Source organism: Tympanuchus pallidicinctus, unplaced genomic scaffold (genome assembly GCF_026119805.1).
Source record: "Tympanuchus pallidicinctus isolate F22 unplaced genomic scaffold, pur_lepc_1.0 scaffold29, whole genome shotgun sequence".
In the NCBI taxonomy this organism is placed as follows: Eukaryota; Metazoa; Chordata; class Aves; order Galliformes; family Phasianidae; genus Tympanuchus; species Tympanuchus pallidicinctus.
Genome location: NW_026294746.1, coordinates 384,887 through 399,991, shown reverse-complemented (window position 1 = coordinate 399,991; position 15,105 = coordinate 384,887). Strand labels below are relative to the sequence as shown.

Below are 15,105 nucleotides of genomic sequence, written 5' to 3'. Positions count from 1 at the left end.
TTGGGCTGGATCTGGCAGATCCAAGCGGTGCTGCTAGCTGCCTGCAGTTGAGTTGTTGGCTCCATCAGCTGTCCAGTGCATTTGGTGCTCCCTCTTCATCCTCTGGAAAGAGAAGTTTGCCTTCTTTTTTTTTTTTCCCCCCAGTTTTACTCCCAAAAGCTCTACTGTGGTCCTGCTTTCCCTCCACAAAGTGCAGTATTAAGCTGTGTTTAAATTGCAGGTTGAATGGCCCCAAAGTATGTGTTGCTGAAAGGAACAATCTGCAGTCGAGACTTCAGTAAATACCTGGTAATGCAATTAGTTGTACAGTGCCAGTGGCAGCAGTGGAGTTCTGCGGAGTTACACTGAAATCTAAGGAAATTAATACATATTATGTTTAATACTTGTGGTAAGAATACCAAATTGGAGCAGCTTATGTTTTGACATATCTATTATTTATATGCAAATGCAGTCTTTTCTGCAGAACTTCTTGGAGATAAAATATTTTAGAAGGAAGTTAAGGAAGAAGACATAATATGTTAATTTGCTGTTATACCAACTTTCTTACAGCAGTGGTACAACGCTGAAAGTTGAATTGGTTTTATTTAGCACTTTTATTAAGTAAATGAGAAAATGGACTCGCATCTTCTTCTGTTGGAACCCTCAAATATTTTTGTGATTAATGACTTGTACTCTTTGGTGTTAGAAAGGCAGATGCAACCCTGAGATGCTGGAAGACGGGGCAATCAGTAGCTGCAGGCACTGAACAAGGCAGCACTGTTTGCAGTGCCATATGCGAGGTGCTCAGGGAACCCCAGCTGAAAGCAGAACAGGAAAGGACAACTCAAACTAATCAAGAAAATGGGTTGTTTTATGGGAAGAAATAAAAGACTTGTTTAGCTTGGTTAATCTGGCAAAGCGAAGGCTGAGAGGTGGTATGGCCATTGCATCCACAAATGTCAAAGAAATAAAGTGAGGAGGTGAAAAGCTAAAAGCTATGTAAACTGAAGGGCAGCGTTGGCACCAGGATTGCCTGGAGCAAGAACTGCAGCCCTTAAACACAAACTGAAGATGAGGAGATGATTCCCACTTATCAAAGCCTTGAGGTCCTGTCTGCACCTTGTTGTGTGGGCAGCTTTGTTAGGAAGGGGTGTGCTGAGCTGTGGGTGAGGCCCTGGAAAAGCCCTTCAGTTACGTCCCATGTCAAGATGAAAACAGCTGCTAAGTTCAAGAGAACTGGGCAGATGGAGGTGGCACTTGATGTTCCTGCTGAGAAATTGGCGATGCTGGTGAAAGCTACATTTCTAGATAGGAAAGTCCTTTTCTTTTGCCCTTTGCTTTTCCCCTCCAGCACAGTTTGTGCTGTGTGAGAGGTGTGCTTGTTAATGACCCGTGGTGACGGGTTCATCACCGAGCACTGGGGAAGTCGCACCCTTATGGGATGGTGTAATCAATACTTAGGAGGCCCCAAAAGCTGCAATTAGCCCCGTGCTTCACAAATACCTGCCTGTATTATTCTTCTCCTCATGACTATTTCTCGTGCTGCTGTTACCATCCCAATGAATTGCTTCATGTACAGATTTGAGATGGCGACTTCAAAATGTAAGGCTTGACTTCATGAAACCTCCCTGGGTGTCTGTAAATCCTGCAGAGCAGTTCACTGAGCTGCATTTGCTCATCCCAACTGTTGAGTTCTGTTTTTTTGTTCAAACAAACGTGCTGCAGACTGCATCTGGCTCTGCTCTGGTGCACGTTCAGCTTTCTTGGCAGTAATGATTACACCAAAGGGTAAAGCATCCTCTCCAGGAGATGGTGGTGGGTTTGGCATTGGAACTGATAGGAATTTCCCAGGGTTGCTGTTACTGTTCTCACAGTGTGTCTGTATTCCTTTGGTTTGTTTTCTACTAATAGAGCATTTAATCTTAGCTGTGCAACAGCCACTGATATTTCTTTGAATAAATAAGCCTGCGCCGATATTTGCTTTAGGCTTTTAGCTGTTGTTTGGAGTTTGTTTCAACTTGTTTTTTGTTTGAGTATCTTCTCTGTGCTGATAGTTGGAATACTGAAATTTCCCAGTTGAATGCCCACAGCTCCATCAGCGCTCAGAGCCCCTCCAGGCTGACCTTGGCAGTCTTGGGGTTAGGCACCACCATCCCTCTGGGCAGCCTGTGCCAGTCAGCTCCATTCTGCAAAGATCTAATTATTTCCCATCAAAAGGGAATGGATGCTGTTACTCTGTGGGTTAATCAGTCAGCTGGGGCACTGCCAATGTCCTCGATCCTAGTCCTGTGCAAACTGACATCTGGGGTGTCCGATGCCGACACAAATGGACAAACAGAGCAGCCCCCAGGCACACGTGTCCTGGCTCACGGCCCTTTCCTGCCATGCCTGCTGTGCTGCCCAGCAGTTGGGCTGTGTCTCATGCCTGGACTGAGGGCTGGCACAACAAGGCTGGGAGGGGAACCTTTCCCACTGTTCTCTCATTTTGCATAGTAGCAAAACAGTTTGAGGTCTGTTCTCATAGAATAAGGTAATTGATATAAGCAATTTCAGTTCCCTTGAATATAACAGACCTCAAGTGTGAAACCTTCTTAGTTAATGATCAGCATAAAATAAGTCTCTTTTTTTAGTGTAAGTTCTCAGTTAATTTTACAGTTCAGTTGAAGTGAAAATATCATTTAAATAGGGTAGCATTAAACCTGGTACTTATTGGACCCCCCGTCCTCTGTGTGAGAGCAGCTGGTTGTGTGGGTCACACGGGGGGCATCTGCAAACCAAAGGATGGGCAAGGCTGGGTCTGCCTGCAGCTCAAGGAGGGAATGTCACAAGCTGTGCTCTCCCTGAGCCCTGCGGGATGCTCAGCTGACAGTCACAGCCAGCTTCAGCCTCAGCACGAGGCAGTCTCTCTCGTTGCTTGACTGTTTTACTATTTTATCCCAAATTGAAGTCGCAAGTGAACCTTGAAATAAGCGATACTCACACTTTATAAACCAAATGCTGTCCTTCAAGCGGTGGCGTCCTTAATAGTGAGCTACTGCAAAGGTAAGGCCTCATTTATTAAGAGTGCATTAAAAAAAAATTAAAAAAACCCAAGATTTGAAGATAACTGTTATTAATATTACGTTCGGCTGTCCTTCTGCTCAGTTCAGTGCTGACCTAAAACAAGTCTTTGGTGTTGATCTGAAAAATGCATTGATTGAGGGTAGCTATGAAAAGAGGGATGAATTGTGAAGGAGAAGTCAGCACAGGTTCCCTGTAATTGTTTGCTCTCAGCCTGGGAAGAACAAGGAGCTTTGAAGGATGCAGTCACGGTGAAGCTTTGTGTCCCTTGCAAAGGACAAAGGATGTGGTTTTAGCTTTTCATCCTGCTGCTTTCCTTCAAGGAGAGTATTAAGTACACATCATGATTGATTTTGTAGTGAGTCAGGTAAGAGCAGAGTTCCTTCCTGAAGGCAGAAGAGGTACGTGGCCACACATTTGCATCTGCTAAAGCCAAAATAGATATTGTTACACCGCGCCAAAATGCAGCATTGCAACCAGTGAACACAGAAGGGTGACAGCAAAATAATTTCCAATTTAAAAGTTTAACGCTGTACAGAAAAAGGTAATGAAGAAACAATTCTTTATGTAATTGGCTTGAACAACTCTTAGCATTTTACATCTGTTTGGAAGTTCTCTAGACAAGGAGCATCTACAGCTAAACTTCTAAACAAAACCAAAGCAGTGACTGTGGTTGAATTGTCTGCAAACTGAAAACTTTCAGTTGACTCCCTGTTGGGGAACTGGTGGCTTTGGTCATAATGGAGCGCGTTGTTATGGACCAGGGCCTGTGGTGTTTTAGATTCTGGAAAACCAGAGGCTGATACGGGGTAAAGATGGATTCAGGAGTGCAATACAAATAAAAAGAAAATCGAGCTCTAGCTACTGATTCGAGCTTCATAAATACTAAATATCACTTTCTTGACATGCCGAAAATGCGGAATGAGAGATTTGTGAGCTGCCTTTAAACTGCCTCAGGTCCGTTGTCTATTGACGTGGTGTGTCCCCAGTAAATGGCAGCAACCCAAAGCTGCTCCTGTCAGAGGCATCGTTCCACGGCGCCCAGGAAAGCTGCAGTGTGCTTCTGTCTGCTTTCACCTCAATGATATCACATCTTCATTAGCTGCCCTACTGGTAATCTGCTGCTGATTGAGATTAATAGAGAAAATATTTTCTAAATATTTCTGTATACGTTTTCATTAATCTTATGTTCAGAAGATTAATCTTGTGGGGCGACCTGCAGAAGGTGTTAATGGCAATTTTAGATGAGAATCTATCAAAAGTTTGAGGAGGTGCAGCAACTACTGCAGAGCAGCAGCGCGAGTCCCAGGGGAACGCCGGTGTCTGTCAGAGCTTGGTGCTTAATGGAAACGAAAACATCGCTCTTTAAAAGCTCTCTGAAGCAAAATGCAATCCTGACCCAGTGTGGGCCACGTTCCTGCCTCTGTGGGTTAAGCGTGGGACGAGAGCAAAAAGAACAGATGAATTATTTAATGCCTCTCTGTCCTCAGCGCTGTGCCGCCTGGGCTCTGTGCTCCACAGAACCAGAGGTAGGAAAAGGACACTGCGGGGATCATCATTATACCTGTAGCAGTTAAGCAAAGCTCCAATGAAGTTGGAGGCTGCATCCCAAACGTGGGGAGCTGCCCCTGCACAGTGATGTCCTATTGCTGCCCTGGTGCCTTCCTGCAGAGCTGCGGCAGAGGGAAATGGGCAATTTGTAGGAAAGGGAGTGGGATGTGATGGCCCTTATCTGTGGGGTTTCCTGTGTGCAGTGTGGAAGTGCTTATTGCTCCCATAGGGTATTTGGTCTTTCTGTTGTGATGTAGCAGTTCAGAAGGGAACGGTGACTGTGTGCCAATGAGAAGCTGCTACACATGTCTCTCTAGGGGGAATGTGCCTTGGAAATGCATTTGTCCTCAGGGATTTTGCGCTTAAGGCCATTTTAGCCCATGCAGAGCAGTGTTTGGTGGTGACAAAATGCCCGGGGCGAGAATCACGCTGCCGTGCAACTCTTGGCCCTGGTAGAGAGGGGAGAAGTCGGAGTTTCTTGTAACAGCTGATCAGAAAGGAACACGCTTCGTTCTGCTTGGTAAAGATGGTTTTCTCATGCTATTAGTGTGATAAAAACAGACTCTGTAAAAGTAGAAAACTAGTGACAGTTCACATATGCTCAGATGTTACTGTAAGGCTTTCAGTAGGTTGTATGTATTGCTTGGAGTCATGGGAAGGAAATGGCTTTTTGCTGTATTTTGTCTCCTCCATACAGGAGTGTGGCTGCCCGGCCCACCTCTGTTCCCTGCAGTTCAAGGGGGGCTCAGCAGAGTGCAGTTCTGGGAAGTTCTTTTGGGATTTATTTTTAATTCTTTTTATTACTTTTTTTTTTTTTTTTTTTTTTTACAGTTACCAATAATAAAATTTGGCACAAAAGTGGAACTGTGTGTGTTATGTGGCTGCTGTTGGCACAGTGGTGATTTATTGTCCATTTTTACTTATGGAAGCCCGCTTGGTAAATTCCTTGTGACTTGTAAACCTGCAGGCAACGTGTTGGATAAAAGAGATGAATGGGACGGCTGAGGAAACAGATTTCTGCCTGCTCCTGGGACCGGTTTTTAATGATGCTTTCTGTAGCTTTAGCATACGGTCTGGGGAAGCCGGCAACCTAGAACTTTCTCCTGATTTTTGGGGTATTTTATTTTAAATGTGAGATGGATTCAGTGACGGAGGCAATGCTGCTTTTCAGTTTGGGGCTGTAGGGCAGCTGAAGGAAAGCCCAGGATGTGGTCAGAGCAAATGAGATACTTTATGCTGACAGCGGGCAGGTATTTGAATGTGTATTCTTGCCTTCTCTCCCATTGACTAATAAATTTCTGCTTACCAAAATGAAGCAGCGCTTAAACCCGATCTGTTGAATGTTGTGTATGTCTAAAAGCTGTGAGCTACATGTGGAAGTATTGATCTTCTTTTAATCTGTATCTTTTGCCAGTGAAAATCGTGGGAAGCTTTTGAAGTTCCCCTGTGCAGGCAGTGTCTCTGTAAGAAAGGAGCACACAAGGGATTCTGCCATTGCAGTCCTGAAAAAAGTCTTCACGAGGCAGCAACAGCACCAAAACCTGCAGATAAAATGGGCTGGGATGACTGGAGAAGCCTCAGGAGCTGCACCCACGTGGGGCACCTTGCAGTATCAGGTCTTCACCAACATTTCTCTCCTGTCACCCAAATGGGCTTTCTGTTCTGCCATTCCAAATGAACACGAGTAAAACGTTGACATTTTTCTGCTTGAGGAATGTCAAAAGCACTCTGCCCTGTTTGCTGGTTGTAGATTTCAGGTGCACTCATCTTGCATTGGTGTTTGTGGGGCAGGAGAAGAGTATTTGTGTTGATTGCAAGCAATAGAAACTTGGTGTTTCCACCACAGTTCATCCAGAAAGACTTTCTTAAATGCTTGCTTCCTGTGGTTCCTGCCAGTGTGTGTGAGTGATAGCAAAGGTCTGAGGATTTTAAATTGGAATGGAAAGATTTACTATTGATGTACACAATAATTTGTTTTAGGTTGTGTAAATGCTTTTCAATTAAGGGATTCTTTGGAAAGAGTATGGAGTGTTTGGAATTCAGGAGCTGCTGAATGCATTAAATGAACTGACATAAGGAATATTTCTAGCGATGGAGGAGTGGATGCTGGCCCTCAACACTCCCTTGCTGGCATACAGGCAGCTGTGCCACAACTGCAGGGCTTTGCACAGTGTGCAGCGGGAGCTGCATTGCACACTGTGGCACATCTATGAAGAACTGAGAGGTGATGAAGGGAAGATGTGGTGTGTTGAGTGTTGACTCACCAACTCCAGTGTTTTCTGGCCTTAAAGAAATACTCTAAGTAGAGAACAGGACCAAGAAGTCAAGATAGCTCACAAAGCAGCTGGATGCCTCGCTTTGGAGGTACAGTCAGCAATAACACTGGGGCTAATTTTGCACAGGAGTGGCTGCCAAAAAAAGATTTTGGCTAAGACTTCTGTTCCATTCTAGCACAAAATTAATCTATGACAAAACTGTGCGTAATTCATAGCTCCCAAAAGTTATTTCAGATATTTATCTATTTATCAATTGGGTTTGGTCTGCGTCCCTGCTGCAGCCCTGCCCTGTGCTCTCCCACCACCACCATTTTAGCCCATGCAGCTTTTCTGTCATGTGTGCAAGAGATCCTGGCTCAGGCAGCCTTTCACCAAATCTTGTGCAGTTTCCCTTCTGGCCCTGTGCTGTAATGATTTCCCCCCCCCCCGGAAGACGTTCCACTGGGTAATAGCAACTTCTAACTTCAGTACAGCCTGTGTTACAGCTGCACCAAAGACCGGTGGGCTTCAGGAAGTGGTGTTTGATGTCATTTATTGGGTATTTGACATTTTCACTCTAAGCCAGTGTGAGCTTTCCCACCCTCCTGGCTCGCTGTCGGATTCCCTGTGGGATTTGTTTCCCCCTCATCTCTGCAGGTGTTTCTATTGAACGGCGCACCTGAGAGCACCCAAAGAAGAGTGCAGCTTCACAGTCTGCGTTTCCAAAGGGTTCAAGGTCAGGTGGATCTATTGATGCTGTCCCCCTTGACTATTCTCGCCCAAACCTTCGTCATAGCACTGCTATACTCTGAGTTGTTCAATTATTCAGCCGTCCCTTTGAAATCCATCTCCAGTGTTGGACTCTCCCTTTTCCCCAGTGCTGACTTCTAAAGCTTCTCTGTCCATTGGAAAAAAAAAAAAAAAAAAAAAAAAGTATTTCCTTTTTATTCATTCTAACTTTCTCAGACGTTAATTTAATTAAGGGACCCTTTGTTCTTTATTACAACGTTTCCTTAGATGTAAGTGTTCAGTCTTCTCCCCACCCTCATCAACCTCCACTGAATCCATTCGGTCTCAGCTCTTCCAGCAGCTGAAGCAGCCGACGCAGACGTTCATAGTACAGGTTTGTATCTGATTTTCCATTTATGTTGTAGTAGACATGATTAAAGCCTTCAAGTAAAATCACAGCAGCACAGTGCTGCACACTGCAGATCTCCATTGGTTTGATGATCAGTGGATTTGGATTTCAGTGTTTGGTGGCTTATGAGTGACAAGAAATTAGTTTTGCAAGGCAAAGTCCTTTTTGTCAGGCTGAGAGGTGGTTTCAGAAGGTTGTTTTGTGTATAACTGACCATGACTGCTAGCCCTAAGGAGACTGCGAGCTCCTGGAAGCCATGTAATCCTGCCAGGAGTCCCTGTACAGCCCTGTCTGAGTCGTTTCAGAGGTGGAGCTGTGACATTTTTCTCCGACATCTTGCAGTTTTGTCCATGTTGAGGCAACATCCCTTCTGTACAGTTCTCACCAGGGCTGGGGTGATTAAGCACTTAAATTGATTAATCAAATTTCTTGTGATGAGAACTACAGTCATTCATTAATCTGAATGGGATTATAAGTAAGAGTTGGCAGATACAGGAGACAAACATGTTGACAGCTAGACCTGCTGGTTGGAATACAAATGGCACTATTGCATCTGGAGGGTTTAACTCCCGGCAGCTCCAGGATATGGCTTCCCTAAAGGTAAAATTAGGCTGAGATTAAGGCATCCCCATACTTGTAAAGGAATGTGTGTTTATGAACAGACAGCTACTACAGGTAGATGTGTGGGATTGCATACCAATTATCCTGCATCAGGAACAGGCTGTGCATTTTGTTTCCTATTTAATTTAAGAAAGATGTTACGAGATTAGCTTCAGTCAAAATTCAGGGCTAACCCAATTGCAGTGTGTGGCTAATATCAATTTGAACAGTAAATGAGCAGGCTAGCGGAGGCGGTTCCTATGAAACTGTCTTGGAATTGACAGCTCTGCAAATAAAATGCATATCAAATTCTGCTCTTGAAGAAATGCTGTCTAATGTTCCCTTTTTGGAGCAGCAGAGCCTTGTGCTTTTAATATTGTGACAGAGCACGGGATGTTTAGGTGACTTGCAAAGAAGGATTTTGAAACTCTCACCACGTTGAAGTTGTTGGCGAAATTCCCATCAACTGCAGCAAGACTGGAATTTCATCTTCAGGGGATTAGGTGACTCTGCAGGTTGTTTCTGCTGTCTCTGGAGTCAGGCAAGAATGCTGCAGAGCGTGCTGAGATTAAAGCGATCGTTTCTTGTTGAACCGGCCTCATGCTTTTCTTCTCATAAATATTTAAAGAATTCTTATTAAAAGAGTTACCGGCATAAAAAAATGAGTTTGGTAGCACATAGCATGCTGCTGTGTTGTTTCAGCTTGCCGTAGAAGGTCAGGGAGCTGACGTGCTTCTTGCTGTCTGAGGAAGGTGCAGTGATGTCTCCCATCGCTACTGCCCATATCTGTGCGTTGGGCTGGCACTGCTGAGATCTCAGCATGTCGCCTCTTCAGGCTTTTAGGCTGCCTCTGGGTTCTCCTCTCCTCCTGGAAGGAAGGACTGCAGCTCCTCAACCCTTATCCCATGTCTGCAGCTCAGGACCCGGTGCCTTTGGGTCTCGGCACTGCAGTGATTGCTCACCTTGCAGGAGGGGCTTTTTGTTGCAGAAACCCCCCTCCCTGCTCATCTTTCTGCAGGTGGCACAAATAGAAACTTATTTCTTTGGCTGCCTGTTCCTGTGGATCAAAGCCCTTTCCCTCTGGCTGATACAATCAAAACTGGTAATGGTGAATGGATCAGCAGCCGATGTCCACTTCCAGGCTTCCTCAGAGAGAGGCAAGGACTTGCACTGAATGTAAACAGCCTGCTCAAAAAGGCCTGACCTTGGACTTTAATTTACTATTGAGCTGCAGGTAAGAGATCAATGGGTGAGTGCCAGAGGATTCAATAGAGAATGGATAGTACCAGAAAACATGCAGGCCACCAGCATAAAGAAAATGCATAGAAAAGAGTGCTTGGGGCATACTGGAAAATATGCAGCTACTGAGTCTTTATTATTATTATTACAATAATTTATCATGGCCTTCAGTGTTACATAGTGCAGTTTGGCATATCTCATTTTTCCTGTGCAATGATGTGGCACATAGACACAGCCTTTGTCAGAAGATCAGATCAAAAGGAAGTAGTAATCACTGGGAAAATCCGAGAAAGTGCTGAAAGCATCACTTGCTGGGGGCTGCTGGGCTGCACGGGCAGGGATGGTGGTGGGACATCATCACAGGAGTAGCGACAACAGAAAATGAAAACCTGCAGTCCTTGTGGTGATCACAGAATTCCACAGAGGGAGAAAGGTTTGGAAAATCACCCATGAAGCGTTGAAATTCTCCATTCAATATTGAGTGTTTCAAAATTGCTTCCTACCAAGTCATGAGGTAACTAGAAAAATCCTTGGTAACAAAAGCTCCCCGAGTGGGGACGGCTGCTGCGGGGATACAGCTTGGCTCCAGGTCCTGAGGGCACAGTGAGCTCTGGCAGTGTCTGTTACTCTGCACAGTGGCACAAAGTAGAAATGTTGTGGGGGAAAAATCTCAACTGCTGTCTGTTTCTCTAAGATCAGTAGTGAGAAAACCTGTTTAGCAGTGGTTTAGTGGAAGACTTGCTGCGGTGGAGATGGCACAGCAGGAAACATTGGATGCCTCCCTATGTTATGACACGTTTTTTTCCTTTTAGATCAAAATTAACCCCTCGGGGTGTCACCCATCTGCCCTCCTGCATGGCTGTGCAAAGCTGCTGGGTTCAGCCGCTGTTACACATCCGTGTTTGCGAAGGCTGAGCTGGGGCTGATGTGCACCAAGGGCTGCTTAGGTCGGTTTCCCCTTTGACACCCATCAACTCAGGATCATTTCGAGAGTTGTCAAAAAAAAAATCTTCTCCTGGCTCTACTCCTTTGGCCAAGCCTCTGTAATTGCTCTCCCCCTCCCCAGCTGCATCTTACTGCTCGGGGAGAAAAAGGAAGATTGATGGCTTTAGGATCCCTGTGCAGGGTGCTGGCATCGAGTCAGGAGATTTTAGAGCGGCATGTTGGCTTTTCTCGCTGAATTTTGATTAATGGAGCGGGCTGGAGCTGCTGCTGTCTCCCAGCTCCTTCAGCTGACAGGGGCGAGTGTAATCTGATGTTTAAATGGATTTGGAACGTGTCTGTGGCTTTAGCATCCGTGTCCTGAAGGAAAGACCATCTGCTACACGATAACCTGATCTCAGAGGGCACTTCCTTCGGATTTGTTTGAGAGGAGAGATGACACACTGAGGCTGAGGGTTTTCCCTGCCGTTTACTCATTCGGTGGCAAATAGGCAGCTCACCTTACAGAATAAAGCCCAAAGCCCTGCTCTTCTAACCACACTCTGCCCCTTCAGAGAAAAGTGGCGGAGAATGTTGTGGGTGTTACTGATGCAAATGGAAAATGGCTCCTACGTGTGAAACAAATACGTTAACATAAGCAGCCAGCAAACTTCTGCACGTGGCGTTTACGTTTTGTATGGAATTCAGATACTGTTTTCAGGAAGATTGGGCAGAGCATCTGCTGGGATGTGGAGGAGTCAGGGAAAAGAGTGGGATAGCAACAGTGTCCATATGGAGAGAGAATGGGAGCGTCAATCACAGGGCAGGGTTCTTGCCATTGCATTCCGAGTGCTGTCTCTGACACACAGGTTGCAGTGCTGGAAGAATGAACCTCTCAGGGAGGAGTGCTGGGCTGTCCTTCACACTTTCCACTGCATTGTCCTCAAATGCCTGAGATCCGGAGCACTTCTGCATGGCCATGAGATTCAGTGCTGCTGCTGTGCAGGGCAGCGCTCCCTTGGAGTACGCCCGTATTTAAAGTTGTGGAAGGTGACTGAAAGCTTGTTTCTTCTACATCTGCATTTCTCAGACGTACAGCATGCGTGGCTTAAATTACTGTTCTACTTTTTCTGTGGTGTGTGTGAGGAAATAACGTGGAGGCTGAGGTTGAGAGCAGAACTTGATTGGGCTCAGGTACCACAGTTAATTTAGGAGACCTCTATCTTATCTTTGCAATGCAAAGAATGAAGCTAAAGCCTCATTTGTTTTTCCTGGGAGGTCTGATCCGTGGCAGCAGTAGATTCTGCTGCAAGCTCTGTGTTATTCCCTGTGGAAAAGGAGAGGCACCAGGGCAGCAGCGTTGTGCAAGAAGCCAGGGCTGCCCCTTGCCTCCTCTCTGCAGGCAGAGGACCTGATCTGTTCCCTCTAACGTGGACGGGGCACACGCGGTGTGTGAGCTGCTGGAAGGTGAATGATGCCTTATGCCATAAGATGACTAGAGTATATTTTAATAATTTAGAGCCACGGGTCTTACTTGGTTTGTTCTCTAAAGATTGATTTAGCTTCTTATTAAGGGAATTGGGAATTCAGTGTGAAAATCTGAACAAAATCTACTTTTTTTTATATAAATATCCACTAGTGTAACTCACTGGGGAGAGGAATTTCAAAGCCTGACCAACCCCATCTTGAATTTTTGATTCCTTGCTCTCCTGCTTCCATTCCCAAGGTGTTCTTGTTAAGGAAGAACACCTCAGCATTATTGTATTATTTTTAAATAAGCTGCAATCACTTTAAGGAGCTCAGGATGAAAAATCCACTAATACTTTGATTTTTTTTCTCCAGTTTTCAGGAGTTTGATAATGCAAGACGTGAACTGCATATAAATGGAAGAGCAGGCAGTTCTAATTGCCCAGCTATTCCTCTCTGTCCAGAAAAAGCCCTTTCTTGTTCAATTATCAGTCAATTTTAGAAAGGTATGAGATGAAGTGGAGCTCATCCCTACTCTGTAGGCTCCTTCACGTGGCTGTTGCCTCCCAGCAAGCATCCTCATGGTGTTTTTGGCCAAAGCCTTCATCCTGCTTATAGTCTGCCCGTGGGTTGGGGGGATGCGAAGCTGTGATTTAAACCTCTGATTCTCATATAATCTGTGAGGCCAAGCACATCCCTTCCCTGGAAGGTGGCTGTGGCTCCCCAGAGCTGTCCTGTGGTGCCCGGCGCTCACATGTGGAGTGACACAAACCTGTGGGCTCTGTTTTCAACACGGAGCCCATCACCCATCACCTACTCCCTTCCAGTTGCTCAGAAATGCTCTTTCTTTACTTCCAGACATTTTGTAAATTTTGAAAGAGAATTGGGGAAAAAACGGCTCTCCTCTGTCCAGGCCATTAATTCAGCATGCTCGGGACAGAATTAACCTTGGCAAGCCTTGTAGAGGAGAGAGTAATTCTAACCTTAAAAATCTGCTGATTAAAGCTGGTTTCAGGAATTCGATTTCACTTAATGTGTTGGCTGAGAGCCCAGCCAGCATTAACGTAGCCACAGACACACAGGCTTTGGCATTTTTTTACCTCCCCCATTAAAAAAAAAAAAAAAAAAGGAGAAAAGGAAGACCCAGCTAATGAAACCCCTTTTGTCTGTTTTGAGCAAGAGATCGTTTTAAAGACCCTTTAACTAAAAGCATTAAGCATGCGCAGCAGCCTGGAGCGGAGGAGGTGTCCAAGGCAATGCACAGAGCAGGGCACTACCCTTGTGAGGAGGAGATCTCCTTTTCCACCGCACTGCACGCAGTTGTCCCTTCTGGGATCTGTCACTTGTTTCACTTTAGCTTTTCTTAAGGTTGATGTCATTTAACTTCTGCCTCGGGCTCCACGGCAGGCAGGCAGCAGCACTGCATGCACGTGTTGGGAAGGCCCAGAGCTGTGCTGCTTCCAGGTCCTCGCTGGGAAGCTGTTGGGACTCAGTGACCCCACAGCTCCCAAACTGCTTTCCAACATGGGAGACAGCCCTGAGTCAGCACAGCCGCACGGTGCAGACCTTCAGTGGAGCCAAGGATTGCTGTCAGGGATTATCTTAAGCAAACAGTCTGCTTTTTTCCCATGCTGAATGGCAGGATTAAGGTGTTAAGCTTTTCTTTGAATTCTTTTTTCCCCTCTTTTTTCCTCCTTGGTTTTTCTTTTTTCTTGCATGTGAAATATACCTTTGACTTGTTTTAAAACACTGTTAATCTTTGCCATCCATATTTTGGAGGTAGCTCTGTGATAGAAGCTGGCGGACCTTAACACCCTTAATATTCAAGCTGACCCTGCAGGTGGTGAACTTGTTCGTGCCTTTACCCACACACCTGAGGGCAGCACTCCCCCCATTATGCCATCCTGCTGGGGCACCTGCTGGTGCCGGGAGGTTCAGGCTGGGTACTGGGGGCCGTTTCTTGTCTGACACAGTGGTGGAGCACGGTGGGGTCACCGTCCCTGGAGGTGCTCAAGGAAGGGCAGTTACTGAAGGGTGTGGGACTGTGGGCAAAATCCCCTCAGATTCTTTTTTTCCTTCTGTAATTGCAGAATCCTGCTATGCATAAAGCGCTACGTTCAAGGAAAACTAATCACCTTTGGCAGAGGGGAATGTGTGATCACGTGCACACCTGTCCCCATCCCCACATATTAAAAGCCAGTGGAGTCAGAAAATAATATTGCTTTCTTAGCAATAAACTTATTTTGTGAACAGGAACTGTACTGGGATCCTTTAAATTAATAATGATTCAGTGTGGTTGGTTTGTAATGGGCACAGCTTCCACCTGACAGTGCTGTTTTAGGATTTTAACACAATGGAAATTTGATTTTGCTACAGAAAGAATTCTTTACCCTTACTCCTTTTGGGTCCTTTTGGGCAAGCAAAGTTCATTTAACGTAAAGAATAGAAAAAAATGCATTTTCTTATTTTCCTGCATGAAGCAGTGGGCAGGGTTTACATGCCTTCTGTTTTCAGTTCACATTGCTGGGTGATATCCAAGAGGCGTTGGGTTGTCGCATTAAAAGAAAAGAAGGGTGTTGAGTTGTTTGGATGCAGTGCAGGCAGACCCTGTTCCGGTGGTTCCTCTGCCCGGAGGGGGACGTGGTCCAATGTGGGACTGCAGAGAGCTGGGAGAGCTCCACCGCTGCTCTCAGGACTGGCACAAAGGCTGAGAATGATTCGGGGATCAGCAGCTGGGGTTCATACCTGTATACAAACTAGAGAAACGCGTAAAGACTGTCTGTTGGGTCTTTAACCTGTAGCAGTGTTCAAAATGTATTCTCCTAAAATTTTGGCTTGATGCGAGCTGCCATTCTGTTATATCAGCAGAGCTGAAGCCCTGGAATGACTGCAGCA

The 15,105-nt window shown here is 45.6% G+C and overlaps 1 protein-coding gene across 14 annotated transcripts in view; it reads left to right on the top strand.

The window, feature by feature from the left end:
* CAMTA1 (calmodulin binding transcription activator 1) overlaps nt 1-15,105 on the top strand; it is a 222,429-nt gene that overhangs the window by 123,559 nt on the left and 83,765 nt on the right. The gene's annotated exons all lie outside the window — the stretch shown is intronic.